This window comes from Macrotis lagotis, chromosome 6, assembly GCF_037893015.1.
Source record: "Macrotis lagotis isolate mMagLag1 chromosome 6, bilby.v1.9.chrom.fasta, whole genome shotgun sequence".
Taxonomy (NCBI): Eukaryota; Metazoa; Chordata; class Mammalia; order Peramelemorphia; family Peramelidae; genus Macrotis; species Macrotis lagotis.
Window position 1 is genome coordinate 159995690 of NC_133663.1, and position 24393 is coordinate 160020082.

Below are 24393 nucleotides of genomic sequence, written 5' to 3' on the forward strand. Positions count from 1 at the left end.
GTATGGATCATATGTATACTATGAGTACCATGTAAATGGGGGACAATTAGATGGCAAAGGAGATAGAGTCCTGGTCCTTGGGGTCAGAAAAATCCAGTTCAAATCCAACCTCAGACACGTATTAACTGTGTGACTCTGGGCAAGTCACTTTACTTTGCCTCTATTTTTCTCATCTGTAAAGTGAGTTGGAGAAGGAAATGGCAAACCACTCCAATAACTTTGAAAAAAAATCCCCAATTGGGGTCATAAAGAATAGGATATGACTCAACAGCAACAACAATGAATGTAAATAGGGAGGGAATCATAGGCAGTCATATTTTAAGATATCTAACTAAAACTAAAAAGACCCTTTACTTAATAGACATAAAGAGATGTGGCAACAATCTTATATTTTCAAAGACTAAGCTAATAGAGCACTAACTCAGGACAGCTTCTATTATTCTAGGAAGACTTCAATTAAAAATCAGATGATAGACTTTTTGTCTCTCATCTGAAAGCCAAACCAATCAGATTCATAGAGCTTTATTACCGTGTTGGTCATTGGGAGGTCAGTTTTTGGACATAGTAACTTAAGAAGACAATCTATTAAGGAAAGAGTAAAGGAATTATAGTCTGTGCTACTGGAAGAAAGAATCTTACTGATTAAATTATATATCCACTTTTGAAGAATATGTTGTTATTTAGTCATTTTAGTAGTGTTTGATTCTTTGACTCTTGAGCCCATGTGGGATTTTCTTGGCAAAGATACTGGAGTGGTTTGCCCTTTACTTCTCCAGCTCATTTTACACATGAGGAGACAGACAAATAGGGTTAAGTGACATGCTTAGGGTCACACAACTAGTAAATGTTTGAGGCCAGTTTGAACTCAAAAATGAATAGTCCTGACTCCAGGCCCAGAGCTCTATTCACTGAATTGCCTACCTGCCCATAATTTTAAAGATTTGCTACCTTTTTAGTGTAAATTTATTGCATCCAGAAACTACTTTTTTAAAGAAGAATGAATCTTTGATTTTTAAATGGAAATCAATGGGAAAATATAGTAGGATTTTACTTCATCAAAATTTAAGAGTAAACTTTTCAGTAGAAGCTACTTTTTAAAGAAGAATGAATCTTTGATTTTAAAATGGAAATCAATGGGAAAATATAGTAGGATTTTACTTCATCAAAATTTAAGAGTAAACTTTTCAGGAAGATAATTATTTCATTAAAGCGACGATTATTTGTATTAAGCATGAAGTTAAACAAATAGCCTTTTAATTAATTTTATTTGTTATATTGTTATTTATTTACTTTATCATCATTATAAGCAATATTTTCTTCAAGAATATGATCTCTAGTAATAACTAAGATCACTAATAATATAATGAAAGCCCTGGAAATGAAGTCAAAGAGATCTGGATTTGAATCTCAGTTTTGTTATTTGTAAAACTGTGATCCTGAGTAATTCATCTTATCACTGAGCCTCAGTTTTTATCTAAAAATGGTGACAATAAAACTTATGTTATCTATATCAAAGAATAGCTGTGAAAAATATTTTGATAATTGTAAAATACTATACAAATATGAGCTATTGTTATTATTGTTGGATTATTATTACTAAGTACCAAATGTCAAACTGAGGATATTTGCTTTTTCATGTCCAGATGAGGACTACTTGTGGTTTTCTGTTTTCTAAAGCATAGTCCCACTGAGCTTTAAAGGTGTAATCTTGACCTTTTAACAAATGTTTACCTTCAAGAACTATTCACCACTGAAATCTTGCTAGGATGCATCTCAAATTACAAAAGATCAGTTTTCTGCTGTTAGCAAAAAATGAACTATGCTGCAGTCGAGGTAAGTATGTTACTTTGGAAAACTTTTAGAAAACTTCCATTCATTTCTTACCTAGTTTGAAAAGTAAACTTGGATCTGAGGAATGAGAAATAGCATAATTTTTAAAGTAGACAATTTTCACTCTATGTAAAAAATGATCAGGGCAGTAGCATAACTTAGCAGCTTAAGCAATTGAAATCATGAATTAAGGTTTGTTCATGTCTTAGAATTCTGCCTCTTGCTATTGAGAGTGACAATACCAATTTACTTCCAGATGACTAAATGCTTTGTTATTTAGTTTGGAATCTCCTGAAATAGATGTTTAGGATTTTTTCAGTTTCAAGGTTTAGAAGCTGAGACTTTCTCCAGAGATTTACTGTTTTCTGAAGCCTGAACACAGAACTAGCTTGGAGATGTCTCTTGCCATGACGAATGTGTGCTTTGGAACCTCCTGAAGAAGGGCCACGTGGCTCAGTGGGCGAGGTCAATGACTGAGAGTTCAGCAGCTGGAAATTCTAAATTTGGCTCCATCACTCCCTGCCATGGGACCTTGGGCAAGTTATTTAATTCCAGCCATGAAAATAAACACAAGCTTCTTTGCCCTGGGTCTAAAGGAGCATGAAATAAACTGAACACAGTTTGGTCTACCTCTTCTAAAACCATTCTGCTTAGTTTTCTCAGCTTGGGGGAAGGGAAGAATTTGTAGCGAAAATGTTTCAAGCAGGTATTTATGCTCCTTTAATTTCAGGCCAAATGCAAGCAAGGAAACAAAAGAAGGAGAAACTGGGGCAGCTATGGTAGATGTGGACAAGGCTGAAGCAAATTTTTTGAGCGGAAAAACTAGTGGTCTATAATACTGCCAGGAAAAGGAGTATGATGACTTCTTTCCATGGCTTTGATTCTTTTCTGCTGATTTTGAATAAGTGCAAATTTGTCACAGAATAAGCACCATCTTCCTTCTCTTCCACCCTTCACTCTCATTTTTGGCAAAATACAAAGTTAGTAGGCAGGAGGGAAAGTTGGTCAAAATGATTAACGAGGAAGGAAACCATTTCCATTTCCCTTCATTCACTAAACCCAGGAACTAAAGATCTTTGAAAACTATTTTCAAAGAAGATTTGTAGGAGCAGCTAGGTGGTACAGTGGATAGAGCACCAGCCCTGGAGTCAGGAGTACCTGAGTTCAAATCTGGCCTCAGACACTTAATAATTACCTATCTGTGGGCCTTCAGCAAGCCACTTAACCCCATTGCCTTGTTAAAAGAGAGAGAGAGAGAGAGAGAGAGAGAGAGAATTTGTAATGTCATGTTCATTCTTAATTCATTCTAACACATCCAAATAGTTAATTGCCAAGTTTTGTGGATTCTTCTTCCATAGTGCATCTTCTCTTTACTCATAAGGCCACCACCACTCTAGTCCAGGGCCTCCTCATTTCTTCATTACCTCTTTCCTGGAATAGCTCCAATTGTGCTAACTTACTTTGTGATCCTGAGCAAGTCACTTACCTTTTCTTAGCTTGTTAACCTTGTCTGCATAAAGAATAATAATAGCACCTATCTTTTTAAAAATCTCATTTTTTATTTTTTCCTATTACATGCAGAGATAGTTTCAACATTCATCTTTTTGCAAGATTTTGAATGCTACCCTCCCTTCCCTCCCCCCTCCCTATGGAAGAAAACAATCTGATACGGGTTGTACATTAACAATCATGTTTAACATATTTCCATTATTAGTCATGTTGTGAAAGAATTAGAACTAAGGGAGAAAAATATGAGAAAGAAAGAAAAAAAATAAAAGAAGTTTTAAAAGGTAGACATAGTGTGGTGTTTTTTTTTTTACATTCAGATTCCATAGTTTTTCTCTGGATGTGGATGCCATTTTTCCATAAAAAATATTTTAGGATTGACCATGATAATTGAACTACTGAGAGGAGCTGAGCCCATCATAGATGATCAGCTCACAATGTTGTTAAGGTGTACACTCTCCTGATTCTGTTCACTTCACTCAACTTCAATTCATGGTAGTCTTTCCAGGCTTTTCTGAAGTCATACCTCTCTAAATTTTTTTTTTAGATTTTTGCAAGGCAAATGGGGTTAAGTGGCTTGCCCAAGGCCACACAGCTAGGTAATTATTAAGTGTCTGAGACCAGATTTGAACCCAGGTACTCCTGACTCCAGGTCCGGTGCTCTATCCACTGCTCCACCTAGCTTCCCCTCCTCTCTCAATTTCTTACAGAACAATAGTTCTCCATAACATTCATATACCACGTCTTTTTCAGTCATTCCCCAATTAATGGGCATCCCTCAATTTCCAATTCTTTGACACTACAAAAAAAAAGTTTCTATAAATATTTATGTACATATGGGTCTTTTTAGATTAAATTAAATTTAGATTAAATTTAGATTAAATTAAATCTCTTTAGAATATAGACCTAGCAGTGTATTGCTGATCAAAGTGTATGTACAATTTAGTTGCCCTTTGAACATAGCTCCAAATAATAGTATGTATCTTACAGAATTACTATGAGGATCAAATGAAGTACCATAATATGTAAGTATTAAAGCACTATATAAATGCTTGCTATCTTTATTATTTTTCTAATATTACTGGTTTAACCATCAACCAGTTTCTCTGCTACCAACCTTAATATACCTGAAAAAAATTTTCCTAAGGCATAGATTTAACCATGTCATAACCTTAAATGGTTCCCTATTGCCTCTATTATAAATTACAAGCTCTTTGGTCCAGCATGGAAAGCTTGCCACAATTCTGCTTCTACCTACTTTTACATACTTATTTTATATGTCTCTATTTCATAAACCCTTCAGTCTAGCCAAATTGAACTATTACTATTCTTTGAACTCAATCCTTAGTTTCCTTGCCTCCATACACTTGAGAAAAGATCATCTACTCTCCTTTCTGAATGCCTTCATTCCTCATCCCTGCCTCTCAGTATTCTTTTCTTCTTTCAAGTTTTAACTCACTTGCCGCTTCTTCATTGAAGTCTTTCCTGATCCCTCTTAATATTGTTTTTCACTCCTCAAATTGCACTATATTATAACATTCTGTACATGTTCAAAAGAATGTAAGATCTTTGATTTCAAAAATTATTCTATTTTCATCTTGCATGCTTAATAGAGCTTTGCACATAGTGCTTGAATTTATCTCTGTGCCTCTGTTTCCTTATTTCTAAAATGAGGCTGCTATTTGTCGCTCTTGATTTCACAATTACCCACACAAAATGCATGCAATTTCAATTGACCATATCAATGCTGTTAAGCTGACTAATGAGAAGAATAGAAATCAGTGGAGCATGCTATAAAAATATTTTTTTGCATTTTAAAGTCAACTCTGTCTTGTAGGCAAGTAAAAATTCAGAAGTCTACAAGTTATTAGGTATACTTCAAAATAAATTTGAGATTTTTGTCTTAGTATCAGAAACTGATAAACTAAAGGTTTGTCACCTTGGTCTGGTGACATACTGAATATTATTCTTGCTCCAGTTTTGCCAAGGAAAATACTGTACTAGCAGTATGCATGTCATTTTTATTAAATGAACGAATGCCCTAAAAGGAATAAGCAAAAAAGAGTCAAATTCAGACCTTTTTTTCCCAATTAGAGGAGTAGTGAAAATACAAGCAAGGAGAAAACATCAAAATCTGATTTATGGAGAAGTCTTTTGTGCTGTTTTCTAATACAAACAGCCTGATTGAGAAATCTCTGGTTTGTAAGGGAGAATCAATGTCATTGTGGACATATACATAATGTAAACTGGACTCTTGCCTAGTACATGTGTATTCCAATTCTTTTATCAAATAGAGGTTACACTTTTTCCTAGATTTTTGGTATCTTCCTGTCTGGACAATCCCCAGGAAGGACAACTATCCTATCAGCAAAAACCAAAAATTCTGACAACCTGGTGATCCTGTGTTTCCAAATAAAGATACAATGCCCTCTTCACTGTATGGACGATAGAAAAGTTGCCTAGCTATTGGAAATTGTAGCTCTAGTTATAGAGCAATTGAGACAAATGAAAAGTTGATGCCAATTTTTTTTTGAATAAGAAATGTCTACTTTTTTGTAGAAAAAACAATAATCCATAAATAGACTTAGTGGTAAAGTCAACTAATAGTTAATTTACAAACTAAAGTGAAAGATCCTGAAGTATTGTTTTACTCTTTGATCATAAGCAGTAGAAAGTTTATAAGCACATTAACTTTTAAAACATTTTAGAAGATTACTTATTATAAATAACTGATAAAACTGAATATTGTCTTTTGAATTTCTGCTTTAAATTCTGCACAGTAATTTTATTCACTCACCCTTTTTGTTCTAAGAAGTATTAAATGGCACACCCAATTTGACCTAAACAATGAACAAGTAACTTCAGATTGTACTAAGGCATCTTATATTTTCTGCCTTGGGTCATACTTTATGTTTTGGTACATGTTATAATGAATTTTATTTCAAATTACTCTTAGTAGTTTTTACATGTGAATAAATTTTGATTTTATTGGAATTCTCATCCATATATATAAATAGCATTAATCCTAGTAAAATGGGCAGTATACCTAAGTGTATTGTACACCTTAATTTGTGTTTCGTTTTTTTTAACTTGGCAGAACACTTTCCTTGGTAAGTAAATAAATTTATTAGTTTTCTGAAGAACAACTCCACGAACTAATAGTAGAAAGTAGCTAATCTATATCATCACTTGGTTTTTAGAAAGCTTTCTGGTGCCAGCCCTAATAGTTACATACAAAACAGGACTTGTATTTGGCTCACAAATCTGAAACTAACTTTAACACACACACACACACACACTCACTCACTCACACAAACACACACACATACACACACACACAAACACACACACACCTTTGAAGCTTTTTCTTTGAAGCACATAAGTCTATTATATGTACCTTCTCTTTCTAACATAAATCTCTTTCTAACATAAAATTCCATTGTTTTGCTTCTTTGAATGATTTTTGAAAATTTATTTCCAAGTATTTAACTAAATATCTACTAGAGGCAGAAGGATTTTAATAATGATTTAATTATAAATTACTTACTAATAGATTTGTATCTTTCAGGTTAACATATAGAATTACTTCAATTTACAATATGTGTGACTCTTCAAAATTTTGTTTAATATTTAGGTTTCAGAAGGGGAACTCTAAAATAAATTCATCTTCAAATATGTGTATTTTAAAGGATAACAATAAATTCAATTTTCTTGCCATAACAAATATTGTTATGTTTTGTCTTAGAGAATTTAATGTAGACATAGATGAAGCAAAGATGTAGTGAATATAGAAAGCTGGTCTGAGGTCAAGAAACATGGATTCAAATCCAGCCTCTGATGGATATTAGCTTTGTGATCCTGGGCAAGTCACAACCTTTAAGAACACAAATCAACTCACTGAGACTGTAGATTACCAAAAAGAGTCTATTTTTTGGAGGGGGAAAAACACATAGACTTACTGGTATAGGCAATTAATAATCAATTTACAAACTGAAAATTTACAAAGTAAAAGATCCTGAAGTACTGTTTATATGAAACAGTATGATGTATAGATATATAGATGATTATGATCATAGAGTATAGATATAGATGATTATGATCATAGAGTAATATAATCATAATCATCTATACATCTATAATCATCTGAATTCATGAAAAGGGGGTTCTATACTCTGAGGAAATTGACTTATAAAAACCAAAATTATCAATTAAAAAGCTTCTAAAAGTGTCTTGTAGCTCCATTTTTGTTTTATGGTCTCTAAATTATTTTTAATTAAAGGTCTTAGCTTAGTTTAAAGTAGATAAGTTCTAATTCAGGTAGAAGTAAAAGGTAACTTTAGATTTTTGTTAAAGTTCTTAGATGAGCCAGCATAATGGATAATGTCCTAGATGGTGTCAGAAAGACTCCAAATAATTGTATGAGCCTGATCCAGTTTCTTAGGAATAATATCCTCCTCAAAACATGACTGTAAGGCTCAAATGACTGTATAAAGTACTTTGTAAATTTTAAATTGAAATATATGTAGTTTATTATTATTATTATTATTATTATTATTATTATTATTATTACTTGATTATAGTAAATACCATTTAAATTCACAAAGAAAAGGGAAAATAGATATTTACTAAAAATTCAGATTTTTAGGAAATGTTACCTGAAATATTAAAATACTTAATATAAAATGAATTGTGTAAAAAATGTCATAGCTCTACATTTCACTTTTTTTAAGTTTTGGTTTTTGCAAGGCTATGGGGTTAAGTGACTTGCCCAAGTTCACAAAGATAGGCAATTATCAAGTGTTTGAGGCTGGATTCGAACTCATGTACCCCTGACCCCAGGACTGGTACTCTATCCACTGAGCCTCCTAGCTGCCCCCAAAGTTTCATTTTTTAAGTGTCAATATAGTCATAAAATAAAGTTAAATATAGAAGAAAGTCTCCTTTTTTAAAATTCAATATTGTCTACCAGTTTATGGATTTTTTAAGAAATGGGGTCTTTATTTGACCCTTTGAGGTGTTAATTGCTGATTTTATGTCAAATTTTCTATGAAACCTACTAGGTGGAAAATAACTTTTAAGTAACCTTTGTAGAAATTTATCCTTATCTCTCGCTAGATAACAGTGAGAAAGTGTCATTATAAATAGCATTTAGTACCCAGAATTTTAATAGCATTGGATATATAACACGTAGAAGGGGGAGAGATTTATTTTGCTGCCCATACTTGCTCATTTTATAGAGACATAGAATATGATTGCTCAAGTTTGTGGTTTCTCTTCCCAGGGATGCTATGTACTTAAGGGAGCACATACTGCAAGTTCACAGGGATACTATTTTGTAGTTAAATTTTTACTTTAGAGTCTTAGAGACAATGTCTTTGCTTAAGAATTAATTGTGTCTTCTTGCCTTGTTAATGGGAAGTATGCTGGTGGAGACTTATGAGCTATATAGCATTAGGAATGGATATTCATAAGATGGTTATCCTAGAACCTAAGCAGCCATCCTTTTAAGTACCTAAGACACTAGTGTAAGCCAACCTTGTGAGAGTATTTCTAAGTCCTCTATCAACAAAATAGGTACAGTCTTTAATAGGCATAATAAGGCAGAGCAAGCCTGCAGTCTAAGCAAAGTGGATATTTGGGAACTCTGAGAATAGTTCTACATAAGTATATAAATAGTTACTATGTATGTACATACTGCCTCCTGTAAAATAATATAAGCTTCTTGAAAGCAAGAACTGTTTCATTTTGACTTTGTATCTCCAATGCCTAGCATAATATCTCTCACATACACACAGTAGGCACTTAATAAATGCTTTATGACTGATTAATTCACTCCTTTCTGACTTTTCCTTCTTCTCTGCAGTCCCATCTGTTCATCTATCCCTACCCTTCAAACATCACTGACTTTTCCATTCTCCCTTGGATCAGATTTTTCTCCCTTTATTGCTGATCTGTCCATCCCTTCCTCTTTGTCTTTGATGTCTTTGGAGGTAAAATGTTTCTGGATTCATGTTAAAGCAAAGGCTAGCTAATTCATTCAAAATGTGTAAAACTAGCCTAAAAATGTAAAAGAACTTCTTAATGAGTTTTTCTTCTCTTTAAATGGAAGAGATAATTATAAAGGGAATGTGACATTTGACAGCATGCCTCACATCAAAGTCAACCTTAAGTACTGAAAATAAAGCCAGAAATGAAGATCTGTTTTTACTTTTATGACAAAAATTGTATAGGAAGAAATGTAAAGTCAAGGAGTATAGGAAAGGGTCAGGATAGGATAGCAAAGACTAACTTTGCATATTTTCTCTACTTGATCACTTATCAGTGATTGAAGATCAGTATTAAATGCAGATCAGCTTCATTAAGCTAACCCACTACAGTAAAATTCCCTGTAGGTTTTTGTTCAGGTTTGTCCAAAGAAAGGCTACAGATGATCCTACTGTAAAACACTGCTGGCTAGGCTTGGTCCAGAGTATGAGGAAGCTGTAGATGTTCCCAGGCCAGTTCAAAATTCTATGATAGGGGCGGCTAGGTGGCGCAGTGGATAGAGCAACAGCCCTGGGGCCTTGGGCAAGCCACTTAACCCTATTGCCTTGCAAACAAAACAAAACAAAACAAAACAAAACAAAACAAAATCTCTATGATAGTTCCAGAATCAGGGTCAATAAACTGCTTGTCACTTGTTTATATACCTGCTCTTTGAGGTAAGAATGGTTTTTACATTTTAAAATACAATAAAACTTTGTTTAAAAATATAAAAATCATTCTTACTGGGGAAGGTGGGGAGTCATACAAAAACAGACTAGAGGAGAAATTTGGCCTGAATCCACAGCAATAGTTTGCCAACCTCGGTTGTAAAAGAATACTGTATTCTCTAGGCCCCACAGACACTACCAGAATTTGGGAAAAATTTAATCGATTTACCAAGCACTTGTTAAATGCCTGTGAAGTGTGACCAACATTTTACTAAGGGCTAAGAATAGGAAAAATATGAAAATATTCTCTGTCTTAAAGGACTTTATATGGGGGGGGGGGGTTGCAAGGCAGTGGGGTTAAGTGGCTTTCCCAAGGCCACACAGCTAGGTAATTATTAAGTGTCTGAGACTGGATTTGAACTCAGGTACTCCTGACTCCAGGGCTGGTGCTCTATCCACTGCGCCACCTAGCTGCCCCAGTACCTTACATTTTAACAGCATTTACAAAGATAAAGAAAATACCAAATACATATAAATTAATATAAGCATCAAAAATGCAAAATAGATTTGATTGAGTACCCCAGATAGTTATGATCACCTTCCCCAAACTATCATAGAGGTAATTAAATATACCATAATAATTTGATTGTTTTAAAAGTGGGAAAGATAGATCTGAAAAATTAGTTGAACTTTATGATTCAATACTGATTCCCCAGCTTATAATATAAAACAATATTCTCTAGTTTTCTTGCTATATAAATTAGAACTTTTGGGTGGCTAGGTGGCGCAGTGGATAAAGCACCGGCCCTGGAGTCAGGAGTACCTGAGTTCAAATCCGGTCTCAGACACTTAATAATTACCTAGCTGTGTGGCCTTGGGCAAGCCACTTAACCCCATTTGCCTTGCAAAAATCCTAAAAAAAAAATTACAAGTTTCAAATACTTAGTGTTAATAATATGTTAAAATAAAAGATCTTAAAATAGCTATTTGCATCAATTTCTTTTTCTTTAAAATTATAATACTTTGACCTGGAATCATTCCTTTGTCCAAGATACCAGATATTTATGAATATTTTCATGCCTTTCCTACCAGTCCCCAGAAATCCATTTCATTATTGCTATATTCTGAGACACAATTTGATGTTTTTTGATGTTTGGATAATTCTTGAGCTGTTGAAAGGTGCACCTGTGTTGTTTGGCAGGTGAAATGTATCTTAAGAAAAGCATTTCTGTAAATCTGCTTAGTTGGCTAAACTGGTTTGCACTTCTTAAAAGCCTTGAACTGGACAATTAATAAAGGGGGGGGGGTTCTTTTTTCCTTACAAAATAAGACAAAGCAGAAAAAACAGCTTACAATGCTAAACACAGCACTGAGGGTTTCGAATTGAGGCTTAAATATTTCATCTCAAAGTATTTAGTATGATATTAATTTAATAAAGTACCGAGTGACACTTTTAATAATGAAAATAAAATCACCATTTAATGCCTAGAACAGAACTAAATATTTATCAAATTATATATTTATGCAACTTCAGGAAAACAGTGAAATAAGAGTGAACTATATGTACATTTACTTTCTTCCAAATTATATTATTTGTTTGTAAATAATGTTTCTGAGGTCCCATGACCTTACTGCATTATTCTTTTACTAATATGGATAACAATTCGTATTGTAGTAGTCTGAACAGTAGAAAACATAAGAAAATATCTGTGGAAAGATACTTTATGCACATTAGCTCTTACTTCAACTGCCAAGATTTTTTTAGATTCTATATAATCTCAAAGTAGAGAATGTTTTGCTTCTTCTCTTAATAAAACTGTAGTCTGTTTTCAGTTTACAGACACTTTAAAACAAAAATGCCTTCGTGTATTTTGTATGCATTACCATCCCTGAGTAGATTGACTTTTTAGCAAAATGTAGAATGATTTCTTTTAGTTACACATGCCTGAACTGGTATGGTAAGGTTTGAGATTCTGATATATCTGACTCCCCCATTAAATGTTCTTTAGCATTAAAGGAAGTTAATAACCCTTTGAAATCATATAAATAATCTGATTTCTTTGATCAGATTCTCTGAGTTCTAAAAATACTACTTTCAACAACTAATAGCCAGGACAAGGCCCTCAAAGAAGGAGGAAGAAGGGTTTGGAAAGGTCCAGCCCCATTGAAAGTAGAAAGACAAAGGATAAAAGTAAAAGAAAAACCAATCCAGTCCATAGGCATGACGACCCTAATCTGTTTATGCCACAGAACAAATAGTCCTGTCAGTTAGTAGTTAATTTATGGAGAAAAAGGACCATTTGTGTTTTTATTATTTTATATAAATTAAAATTATACATATCAATCTCTAGAAATAGCTGTTTTTTTAAGAGTATGTCTTACATTTTTTTTAAACAGGAGACTTATATTTTTGCATTTTTATCTTCACTTGCTCTTTCTCCCTGCACAGTACTTAGTCTCTTGTGTATATTATGTGGGCAATTCTATCATGAAAATAAAGACTGTTGGGGCGGCTAGGTGGCGCAGTGGATAGAGCATTGTCCCTGGAGTCAGGAGTACCTGAGTTCAAATTCGACCTCAGACACTTACTAATTACCTAGCTGTGTGGCCTTGGGAAACCACTTAACCCATTTGCCTTGCAAAAACCTAAAAAAAAAAAAAATTAAAAATAAAGACTGTTACATTTGAGCAATTTGCTCTAGTAATCTGGAAAGGATAATAAATACAAGCACAAGGCTCACAGTCACAGCATATTCCCATACTTTCTAGATTTTGTTAAAGGAAAGTCAAGAGTCTGGTCCTAGAACAATTATTATTTGTTATTGAGTTGTTTTCAGAGGCATCCAAAATTTTGTGACCCCATTTCAAGTCTTGGCAAAGATCCGGAGTGGTTGCCTTTTCCTTCTTTAGTTAATTTTAATGATATAATAATTTTTTCCATAGGGACAACTAGGTACTACAATAGATAGAGAACCTGGTCTGGAGTCAGAAAGACTTGAGTTCACATTTTGTCTTCTTAGATGATAATAGCACCTAACTGATAGAGTTGTAGGGACGGAAAGGTGGTAAAGTGAAGATAGTTCTAGACCTTGAGTGAAGAAGTCTCATCTCCCTCAAATACTTATTCTCTAAATCACTTAATCCTCTGTTTGCTCTTCTGTAAAATGAATTAAGGTTTTTGAAACATCCATTATAAATGACAGTTATTATTATTATTGTTGTTGTTGTTGTTATTGTTATTATTATGGGCAGGCCATAAGGAAATAGAATGAATATTAATTCAATTGCAAAGAGATGAAAGATCAAAGAGAAAGAATGTACAAGATAAATGAAGATGTTATACTTATAAGGATTTATACTTAATTCTAGGAAAATAAAAGAAAAATTTTACATTTTTTCCCCCAGAAGAATCAGAAAACAAAAAGACATGGTATAGATAGAACAAACAGAGGACCTGGGTTGACAAATCAATTTAATATCTCTGGTCTTGGATGTTCTCATCTATTAAAATGGTAGGGAGAGTTGGATTAGATGATGCCTAAGATGTCCTTTATCTCTAATTCTATGATTTTATGACAAAGGCCTTCAGAATGGGTAGGTTATTTATAGGCAGAAGATTCTTTTTCTCTTTTTTTGGACAACAAATGGTACCAATATTCTATCTACCTTAAAGATAGTGCTAGATCTGGGAGTAAAAAAGGTGATAAAAAGAGAAGATGGAATGTGCAGAAGGGTAAGAAATCGGGTGATCAAAATACCTTTAAAAATAAACAATCAGGGCGGCTAGGTGGCGTAGTGGATAAAGCACCAGCCCTGGAGTCAGGAGTACCTGAGTTCAAATCTGATCTCAGACACTTAATGATTACCTAGCTGTGTGGCCTTGGGCAAGCCACTTAACCCCATTTGCCTTGCAAAAACCTAAAAAATAAAATAAAATAAACAATCACAATATTTCTGTGTATTATAAAAATGTGATTTGAACTCTTTAGAAAATGAAGGAGCTGGGGTTAGACCAGTGCTTATGATAAGGAAGGATAAGAAGGAAGCAGAAGAGTAGGGAAAGAGGGTCCAACAGGCAAAATATCCCTGCTTTACCATCTACTGGTCAAACTATTCCTAAGGCTAAAAACATTATCCATGGCTGTACATGTATTTATTTGTAAATGAAATTGATTGGAGAATCTGATCAATTTGGCAAGTCTCCTATTCAGTTGATGAAATGGAGCTTGACATATTGAACTTGACTAGGTGGTACAGTGGATAGAGCACTAGCCCTGGAGTCAGGAGGATCTGAATTCAAATCCAACCTTAATACTTATTTAGCTGTATGACCTTGGGCAATTCACTTAAATCTATTGCCTTGCAAAACAAACAAACAAACAAACAAGAGACAGAAAATCCCTCAGATTGGTTCCTAGTGTCTGAGGCTATCATCTCCTGATGATTGGTTGTCTGAGACTGAGGAGAACAAGATTCTTTTTTGGAAGAGTTGTCTTCCCTATGCTCCAGAAAAGTAAGATATGAAATGATCTTACCTCTTGGACTTTGCTCCTTTTCTCAAGCTTTCAACCCCTTAGATTTCCAAATTGAAATGCAGCAATCAGGGTGGGGATAGGGTAGAAAGGGATTTCTCTCCTCCTTCCCCACATCAGAAGAAGCAAAAATGATTTTAAAAATGGAAAAAAAACACTTGAACGTTTTAAAGAGAGGTGCTCAAATTTCTTCTTTATCTAAGCACAGGTGAGAGAAATAGCAAAATCTATACCATAAGGAGCCAAGAAAGTGTTCCCCAAGTTCTTTCACCAAGGGGTTAGGGCACATGTCTCTCAAAGATATAGGACCCTTGTCAAACTCCCAGGGGACACCTTTCAGACAAAAAAAATCCTTGTCTTATAATCCTGTGGAGTTGATTGAGGAACTTGATAAACATACCAAAGTTTCTCCTGTTTATCTGTGTGAATATAAGCATTTATGTTTGTGGATAGACACATCTATATACTGAGTCTATATAATTATACATACTTACACGTTTGTGTGCATATGTATACATGTTACATATATAATACACATGGATGTACATACAAATACACCATATATATACACTATACATTGGGCTATCACATGAATAAGGCAACAGGCTTCTTTTTTTAATTTAAATTTACATATTACTCCAATTACATTCATAGTTTTCAATATTAATTTTGTGTGAAATTCAGATGTCTTGTTAAAATGCATGAAATTGGGGCGGCTAGGTGGCACAGTGGATAGAGCACCAGCCCTGGAGTCAGGAGTACCTGAGTTCAAATCCGGCCTCAGACACTTCATAATTACCTAGCTGTGTGGCCTTGGGCAAGTCACTTAACCCCATTGCCTTGCAAAAACCTCAAAAAAAATGCATGAAATATTGCAGCATTATGATATAGTAGATAGAAGACTGGTCTTGGAATCAGTAAGAATTTGCCTGGGTGCTACCGATATCACTATGGACAGTCATATGGACAGTATCAGTATGGGTAGGACAGTTAACTTCCCAGTACCCCCAGGCAATTCTACTGCTCCTATTCCTCCTTTTCATACGTATTAACTATATGACAATGGATAATTCATTTAACTTTTCAGAACTCTTGGGCTAACACTTGAAGTTATGGAGAAGCTGTTGGTTTGCATCAATGCAGACTGTTCCCCATGTTGAGAAAATCACAGATCTGGAAAACAGCAAAATGAAATGTTGAATAAATTTTGTCATAATATAAGCACTGATTCAAGTAGAGATCAATATTTAGCCATAGACACCCCTTCCCCAATCTCTAGTTTTTCCCTAAACAAAATTTGAGGATGTTTTGGATTTGGTCTTCAGGTTTCCAGCTGCCCCTTCCTGAAACCTTTTCTGTTGCATTCTCAGGTCACCCTGAGCTCTACCAGTTTCCTCCTCCCATTCTAGCAGTACCAGGCTTATTCATTCCAGTTCTCTTCTGCTTCCTCCTCTTCAAAACCTGCTTTGAGGAAAACCCATTTGAATTTAAACACTTTGACAAATAACAGCGAGTTTAAACTCCAAGATCTCCCAGGAATGTTTACATTTTAACAGGGATCAGGACCTTGGTGTAGAAAGAAAAAAACTTCAGTGGTGAGATTTTACATATTAGAAGGCTATTTTTTAGGGACAACACTGACCCATTTAGTTGTCCTTGTTCCCCAGTGTCCATGAATAGAATTTCTCTGCTGTTTCAGAGATTTATAACTCATTATTCATTCCCAGATCTTTCATTAACATTACTTATGTGTGATGCCAGGTGAATCACTCTATCTTTATGGATTTCATTTTTCCTCATCTGAAGAATGAGAAGTTTGAACTAAATTCAATCCATTCCAAAAAATATCTATGAAATGCTTCCTGTGCAAAATAAGTATTTCTTCTTTCTTTAAAATTAATCAATTTATTTATTTTCATCCACATGCACATGTATATTTTTAAGTTACAAAATTTCCTCCTACCCTCCCTCTTCCCACCTTCCTCCCTTCAGTGGAGAACAATCAGATTATATTTTTGATATATATTTTTGATAAACACATTTACAGATTAGTTGTATTTAGTATGAGGGATTAGGATTAAGGGAAAGAGATAAATAAGATATAATTTTTATAAAGTGTTCATCAGATTCTGAAGGATTGGGGATGTGTGTATGTGTGTGTGTGTGTGTGTGTGTGTGTGTGTGTGTGTGTGTGTGTGTGTGTGTTGTTTTGTTTTTCTTCCTCTGGATGGGGATAACATTGTCCATAGTCTGTCTAATACAGTTGTCCTAGCTCTCTGAACTGCTGAGAGGAGTTGCTTCCATCAAGGTTGTTAATGTGTACATTGTTTTCTTGGTTCTACTCCCTTCACTCAGCATCAGATCCCATAAGTCATTTCATGCTTCTCTAGGTCCAACTATTTATAATTTCTTATGGAACAATAATATTCCATAGTATTTATGTACTATAACTTGTTTAGCCATTCCCCAATAGATGGGTTTCCCTTCAATTTCCAATTCTTTGCCACTACAAAAAGAGCTGCTATGAATATTTTGGAACATGTAGTTTTCCCTTATTTTATAATTTCTTCTGGATATAGACCTAGAATTGGAATTGCTGTTTCAAAGGGTGTAATTAGTTTTATTGTTCTTTGGGCATAGTTCCATATTGCTCTCCAGAAAGTTGGATCTGTTCATAACTCCACCAGCAATGCATCAATGTCCCAATTCTCCCACAAGCTTTCCAATATTGATCATTTTTCCTTTTTCTCATCTTGACTAATCTGATAGGTGTGAGGTGATGCCTCATTGTTGTTTTAATTTGCATTTCTCTAATCAACAATGATTTGGAGCATTTTTTCTATATGGTTATATATTTCTTCATTTGAAAACTGTCTATTCATATCCTTTGACCCTTTATCAATTGGGGAATGATTTATAATCTTATATATAAATATAATAAAGAAATATTAAAAATTAACATTTAATTATTAGTAAATAATAATTATTTAATAAATATAAATTTGATGCAATTCTCTATACATTTTAGAAATGAGACTTTTATCAGAGCTCCTAGTTGTGAAGATTGTTTCCCAACTTTCTGCTTTCCTTCTAATTTTGGCAGCATTGATTTTATTAGTGCAAAAATTTTTTAATTTAATATTGTCAAAATCATTCATTTTGCAGTTTATAATGTGCTCTAATTCTTGTTTGGTCATAAATTTAATAATCCTATTTCCATAGATCTGATAGATAATTTCTTGGTCTATTAATTTATCTATGGTGTCGTTCTTTATGACTAAATCCTGTACCTATTTTTATCTTATTTTGGTATCGGGTGTGAGTTGTGGATCTATGCCTAGTTTTTGCCATACTATTTTCCAGTTTTCTCAACAATTTTTGTCAAATAGTGAGTTCTTATCCCAGAAGCTTATGTCTTTGGGTTTTTCAAATAGTAGATTGATTTTTTGACCCTATCCTAATTCACTGATCCATTACTCTATTTCTTAACCTTTACCAGGCAGTTTTGATGACTGCCTCTTTAGAGTATAGTTATAGATCTGATTGAGCTAGTCCACCTTACTCTACATTTTTTTCATCAGTTCCCTTGCTATTCTTTACCTTTATAAGTATTTCTTCTTGAAAGAAAAGTCCATTTTTTAAAAACATAAATACAAATATCCTTGCTGAATGACTGCAAATCATGGAAGACTTGTCTCTCTCCTAATACTTGAAGTTGCCAATCATCCAAACAATTAAAGTTGTATTCAGAAACCTACATCACCAGAAATAAGAAATGTCACTTAGTACAAGCAATGAATAACTGAGAGAATATCTCTTAAGTTCATGGGCAGTTCAAGGGATCTAGAGAAAGTCATCAATATATTTGGTGGAAAGGGTAAGATGGGAAAAGAATGAGTAAATGGGTTGCAATCAGTACTATTGGAGGAAAACTCCTGCACTGATGAAATCACAGAATCAGTAAGTCTCAAATAAATTTTTAAAAATAACTGTAAGCCATGGGGATAATTCTTTGTTACTTTAGAAGTTTTTAACTTTGTGTATGTCTTAGCTCTCTATAGCATTGGATGAAATCTATGGACCTCTTTAGAATAATATTTTTAATCATAGAATTACAAAGGAAATCAATTTTATTGAACTATAGTTATCAAAACATTTTTAAAAATAAGTTTGTGGACCCCCAAATTAAAAAACTTTGCTTCAGAGAATCTGAGATCTCATTCATGTGACTATTCCTTTCATCAGCACAAACCAGAACTCATCCATGCTTTCTCATCCTCTGTAATTGTTACCCAGATTCTTCCATGCATCTTCCACAGAACATTCATTTAACATGCTAGAAGCTTTCTTCTAGGTCTTTTTGCATTTCTTGGATAGCAGTGCACCATTTTCTATATAACTGTTATCTTTCTCTCATGCCACATGATTGGCCCATCTCCTTTTCAGATCATGCATTGCCTGGATGATAAATTCTTTTTGCCATTTCTTGAACATAAGCTATTCCTGAAGTTTACTTGTGTCTACAATGGATCTCTCCACTGCTCTTTGTGTGAACTATAATTTTGATTCCTCAGAGACCTTGTTATTCTGAGATTTACATAAATCATAAGGAGAACAGTATTGAAGATGAATCTTTGCACTAGAGAGTAGGTTGAGATCATTAAAAGAAACATCAAATTTACTAAATATAATTCAGGCTGTGCTCCTTTTCCTTCTCAGTATTGGGCCTATCCATCTGCAGTATCTACTTAACAGTATCAAAAGTTTCAGAGCAATAAAGAAGGTTTTCAATTTCTCTTTAAGGGTTTTTATTTAAGAAAAAGAATTAAAACCCTTGAGAAAAACTGATACTTACAATGTACTTTATATACATCATTCAATTACAAAGATATTTTTTCTATTCGCCTCTCTTGTCCCTTCCCAAGAGGGCAAACAATCTGATAGAGACTATATATACATGTGCAATCATGTTAAACATATTTCTACATTAGTCATATTGTGAAAGAAGAAACAGAAGAAAAGGAAAAACCACAAATAAAACCAAAGTTGAAATAGTATATTTCAATCTACATTCTGATTCCATCTCTTCTCTTTCTGGATTTAGAGAGCATTTTTCATTTTGAGTCTTTTGGAATTGGCTTGGATGATTATATTGCTGAGAAGAGCCAAGCCTATCATAGTTTATCATCATACAATGTTGCTGTAACTGTGTACGCTGTTGTCCTGGTTTTGCTTATGTCACTCAGTTCATGTAAGTCAAGGTTTTTCTGTTCATCATTTCTTAAAGCACTAATAGTATATGGATGCTTACAGTATTCTCTTACATTCATATATTACAATTTGTTCAGTCATCCCCCAACAAATGGGCATCCCAGCAATTTCCAATTTTTGGTCATCACAAAAACTGCTGCCTGCTTTAAATATTTTTGCTAATGTAGGTCCTTTCTATTCATTATGATCTCTTTGGGATACACACCTAGCAGTGGTATTGCTGAATTAAAAGGTAAGCACAGTTTGATTGTCTTTTTAGTACATCTTCAGAATGGTTAGATCAGTCCACAATTCTACCAACAGTGAATTATTGTCCCAATTTTTCCACATCTCCAATATTTGATAATGTATTTGCTAAAGCATAAAATCCTTAAGCTGTATGTTTCAGTGAAACAGGAATTCCTCTGCTCAGAATTCTTTAGTTGCTTTTTTTTTTTTGCTTAAACTCTTTTCCTTCCATAAACTGTGCAGCTTCCCTTTTCTTCAGCTATTCCCACCAAATAATCTGTAGTCCAATCAAACTGAATTTTCCTCTGAACACATGTTGTGTTTTTTTCCTATCTCAGTTCTTGTGTTCATCCTAATCCGTACTTCTGAGATGTTCTCCCCTCTTTGTTAACCCCTTCACTCTTTATTAATTTATATTTTAAAGTCCAAATCAAATATCATCCCCTTGAGGTGATCTGCTTGACCTCATATATCATTTAATGTGTTATCTTATATAGTTATTTGATTCTATATCATTTTTTCCTGGACAAGGATGCCAAGCCTAGAGTCAGACATGTAATAGCTATGTGACCCTGGGTGGGTCACTTAAACACTTTACCTGTTTGTCTTAGATCCTCATTTGCAAAATGAATTGGAGAAGGGCATGACCAACCACTTCACTATCTTTGTCAAGAAAACCCCAAATGGGGTCACAGAGAGTGAGAAATGACTCAACAAGAATATCATATCCTCCTGATACTGAATTGTAAGCTTCTTGAGAACAAAGACCATGTTGTTTCTAAAGTTTTTATCTCTCCAGATGATAGCACAGTAGCATCCACACATAGACTTTATTATAAATATTTGTTGAATTGAGTTATACCACATTGCTCCATAGAATAGAAATAGAAGTGATAGACATTACAGAGAGGTTGATGTTGGTTCATTTATGAGAATGACAATTGTAACAATTAGAGCATCCAACAATGTAATGGCTTGTTTTTGTAACTAGTGAGCTCTCTGTCACAGGAAATTTACAGGAAAGGTTAAATGTTAGATATTGTATGATGTTCTAGAAAGGATTCCTTCATTCGATAGGAATGAGATTCAATGAAATGACATATAAGGTTTCTTCTCATCTTCTGTCCTCTCCTCACCAGTAGGCATTTCTATCTTAACCTTTGCTCTCCTGGTTAAAAAAAAAAGTGAGAATGCAAAAGAGAATGAAAAAGAATCCTAACAAACCCAAATTTTATTGAATATAAATTGGGGAAACAATAGTTTTGATGGCCAGCTGTAATTTAGAAAATTGGTTTTTGAAACTAGTGTTATTATCATGGGGAAGAAAACTTTGAAATCCATAAGAATTAGAACTTTGAAGAGACAAATTAAAATAACAAAATAAAATTTATGTCTTTCCACTCAAGTACATACAGATTTGTTCCCAAATATTTTTTTTAGGTTTTTGCAAGGCAAATAGGGTTAAGTGGCTTCCCCAAGGCCACACAGCTAGGTAATTATTAAGTATCTGAGACCAGATTTGAACCCAGGTACTCCTGACTCCAGGGCTGGTGCTTTATCCATTGCACCACCTAGCTGCCCCTGTTCCCAAATATTGACCTCAGTTTTCTGTAATCTTTGTGGTCACATCAAAGATTTTAATTAAAATTGATTTGTTCTTCAAACTGAAGAGAAATGAAATGAAATACCATAAATACTATGCAAATATAAATGCTGCCTCACTTTAGATATCTTATATCCAGTTTCGCAGAATAGAAGCATGTAAACATAAAATGTTAGAGATGGAAAGTTTAAAAATCACATTATTCAGTCGCTTTGTTTCATGGGAAAAAACTAAAGTCCAGAGAATTACATGACTTTTGTGGGGTGATTCAGCTTACAGATTCAACATTGTCTCTTGGGGAGGGTTCTTTCCATGTAATTGAGAAAGACTTCTGAGAAGAGGTAGGTCTTTGGTTATTCTTGAAAGATAGGTAGGATTTTGACAGAATAGAAAAAAAGGGAAGGGTATTCTAGGTGAGTGAAATATGATAAAAGGCAGAGATGTGGGAAATGATTATGTTCTGGGATGACGTGTCCTGATAGGGTAAACAGAATATAGTGAGGAGGAATAGGAAATAAGATGTGATAGGCAGGTTAAGATTAGATTACAGAGGGCCTTGAAATTCAGACAAAAGAATTTAGACTCGCTGTGGTAAAAAATCAGGAGTTGCCCAAGGTTGTTGATTTCTGTTTTTGTTTTTTTTGGGGGTGTCAGCAGAACACATAAGCAAAATGGTATTTAATAATACCTAGCACTTAAATAGTGTTTTATGATTAGCAAAGCACTTTTCCTGTGGCATATAAATCAGTTCTCAGATACTTACTGACTGTGTTACCCCAGGGCAAGTTACTTAAACTCTCTCTGACTCAGTTTCCTTATATGTAAAATGAGAATAATAATAGCCTCACCTTCCAGGGTTGCTATAGAGATAAAAGGAGGTCAAGTCTTAAAGCACTCTATAAATCCCAGTTCACTATTATTACAGAAGATTAAACTAACAGTTGTTTCCAGGCTGGACTTGAGGAAGATCGTAGTTATGAATTCTTAGGGCACAGAGTTGGTAACTGGAAGAGAAAGAAAAGGAGACGAATGAGATATTATGAAGAAAGAGTCTGCAGGACTTGGTGAAGGGATGTACAAGGAGGAAAAGAAAACAGAGGTCTATCAAAGATGACTCCAAGGTTTCAGTCCTGCAAGACTCAAATATTCCACTGTGGTCCACAAAGAGATATCTTGAACCCTTCACCATTACTAGAAAAGACAATGCATAATATAAAGCAGGGTCATGAACCTTATCTTTCTGTATGAAAGGTAGTGCTAGGGCTAGAATTTTTAACCTTATGATTCTGATCAAATCAAAACACTTTTCACTTGTACTAGTTCTGTCCTCTATTCATGGATTAGGATAAACAAATTCAATTCATCTAATGTTTATTATGTCTACTATTGTAGACAAACAGCCTTCATGGACCTCAAAGTCTAGCTGGAGGAAGCAATCTGCATATAAATAAATATTAACAAAGCATAGAGAAAACAATTTTAAAACCTAAAGAGTAGGGGCAGCTAGGTGGGTACTGGCCCTGGAGTCAGGAGGACCTGAGTTCAAATGTGGCCTCAGACACTTACTAATTACCTAACTGTGGCCTTGGGCAAGCCACTTAATCCCATTGCCTTGCAGAAACCTAAAAAAAACCAAAACCCTAGAAAGTATAAATTCTGGAATGATCAAGAAAGGATTTTATTGGATGGAGGTAAAAAAGGAGTGCATTTCCAATATGGAGATTCTAGATATCTATCCTGTGCAAAGTCAAGATGAAGAAATGGAGAAGAGCAGGCCAGTTTCACTAGAACTCGGAGTGTACAAAGAAGAGATATATGTATACAGAGATTTTGTGTTGCTTTCAAAGGCAGAGTCTATTCGGTGAATCCTTCTTAACAAGCCCTCCTGAGTGTAACAGGATCAGCTTTTCAGACTTACCCTAAAGAGTTAAAACTTGATAATGGGATAAACTTAGGATGTTTTATTAGACTATATCACTTTAAGATTACCTATCCTACTAGGGTATATAGCACACAAAAGGTTTTCTCCTTTCAGATTTAATAAGGTACTTTGGAAACCAAACTATTTACTATGGGTAGGGCAGAAAGATAATCCGTTCCATCAGATGTGCCACATCCGGCTGCCTGTCTTCACCTTCCATAATACCTCAGAGCAAGGGCATTTCTTGAAACTTCTGGTCTCTGGATGGTCAGGGCCTCTATTGATTTCAGCTTCTTTAGACTATACCCCTCTAATGAGGGGGTTTGCTTGTTGGGTTGACCAGCTGGACTAGCAAACTAATAATAGGTGAATTTCCAGAGGAGGGGAAAAAGGGTTACTGAGAGAAGGTGCATGAAAGAATGTGTTCTTACCGATGTGGGCACCTGACCCAATTTCTGAGGAAGGAGTCGGAGAGCATAACAGATTGTCCTTCTCTAGCTAGAAGGAAAGAAAACCGTGTTATAGTTTCAGCCCTTCGAAATCACTTTCTGCGTCCAGCAAACCATCTGTCTAGCTCTCCCCTTACCCCCTTGCATGCCTCATGCTTCTTCCAAGAAAAACTGACAGAACTGAGGGGCAGCCCCCCCCCCCCAAGATTCAGAGGCAAGCAGAGATGGGAGTGAAGTTTGGGACACAGTCGGATCATGAAGTTTCTATTTTCTTTCCCATCTCTTCTTCCTCCTCCCTATTTAGAAATCATAATTTATAGAGCAGAGTTGGAAGTCTATAATCTGTTGAGCCGAGAGGGAA

The 24393-nt window shown here is 34.5% G+C and overlaps 1 protein-coding gene and 1 long non-coding RNA gene across 3 annotated transcripts in view; one reads left to right on the top strand and one right to left on the bottom strand.

The window, feature by feature from the left end:
- CLDN10 (claudin 10) overlaps positions 1–24393 on the top strand; it is a 116623-nt gene that overhangs the window by 54879 nt on the left and 37351 nt on the right. The window lies entirely within an intron of this gene.
- Positions 18569–24158, bottom strand: LOC141491210 (uncharacterized). The gene is made up of 3 exons (XR_012469526.1): positions 24015–24158; positions 22511–22666; positions 18569–21227 (listed from the first exon to the last, which is right to left on the bottom strand). It is a non-coding gene; the product is annotated as an uncharacterized LOC141491210 (long non-coding RNA).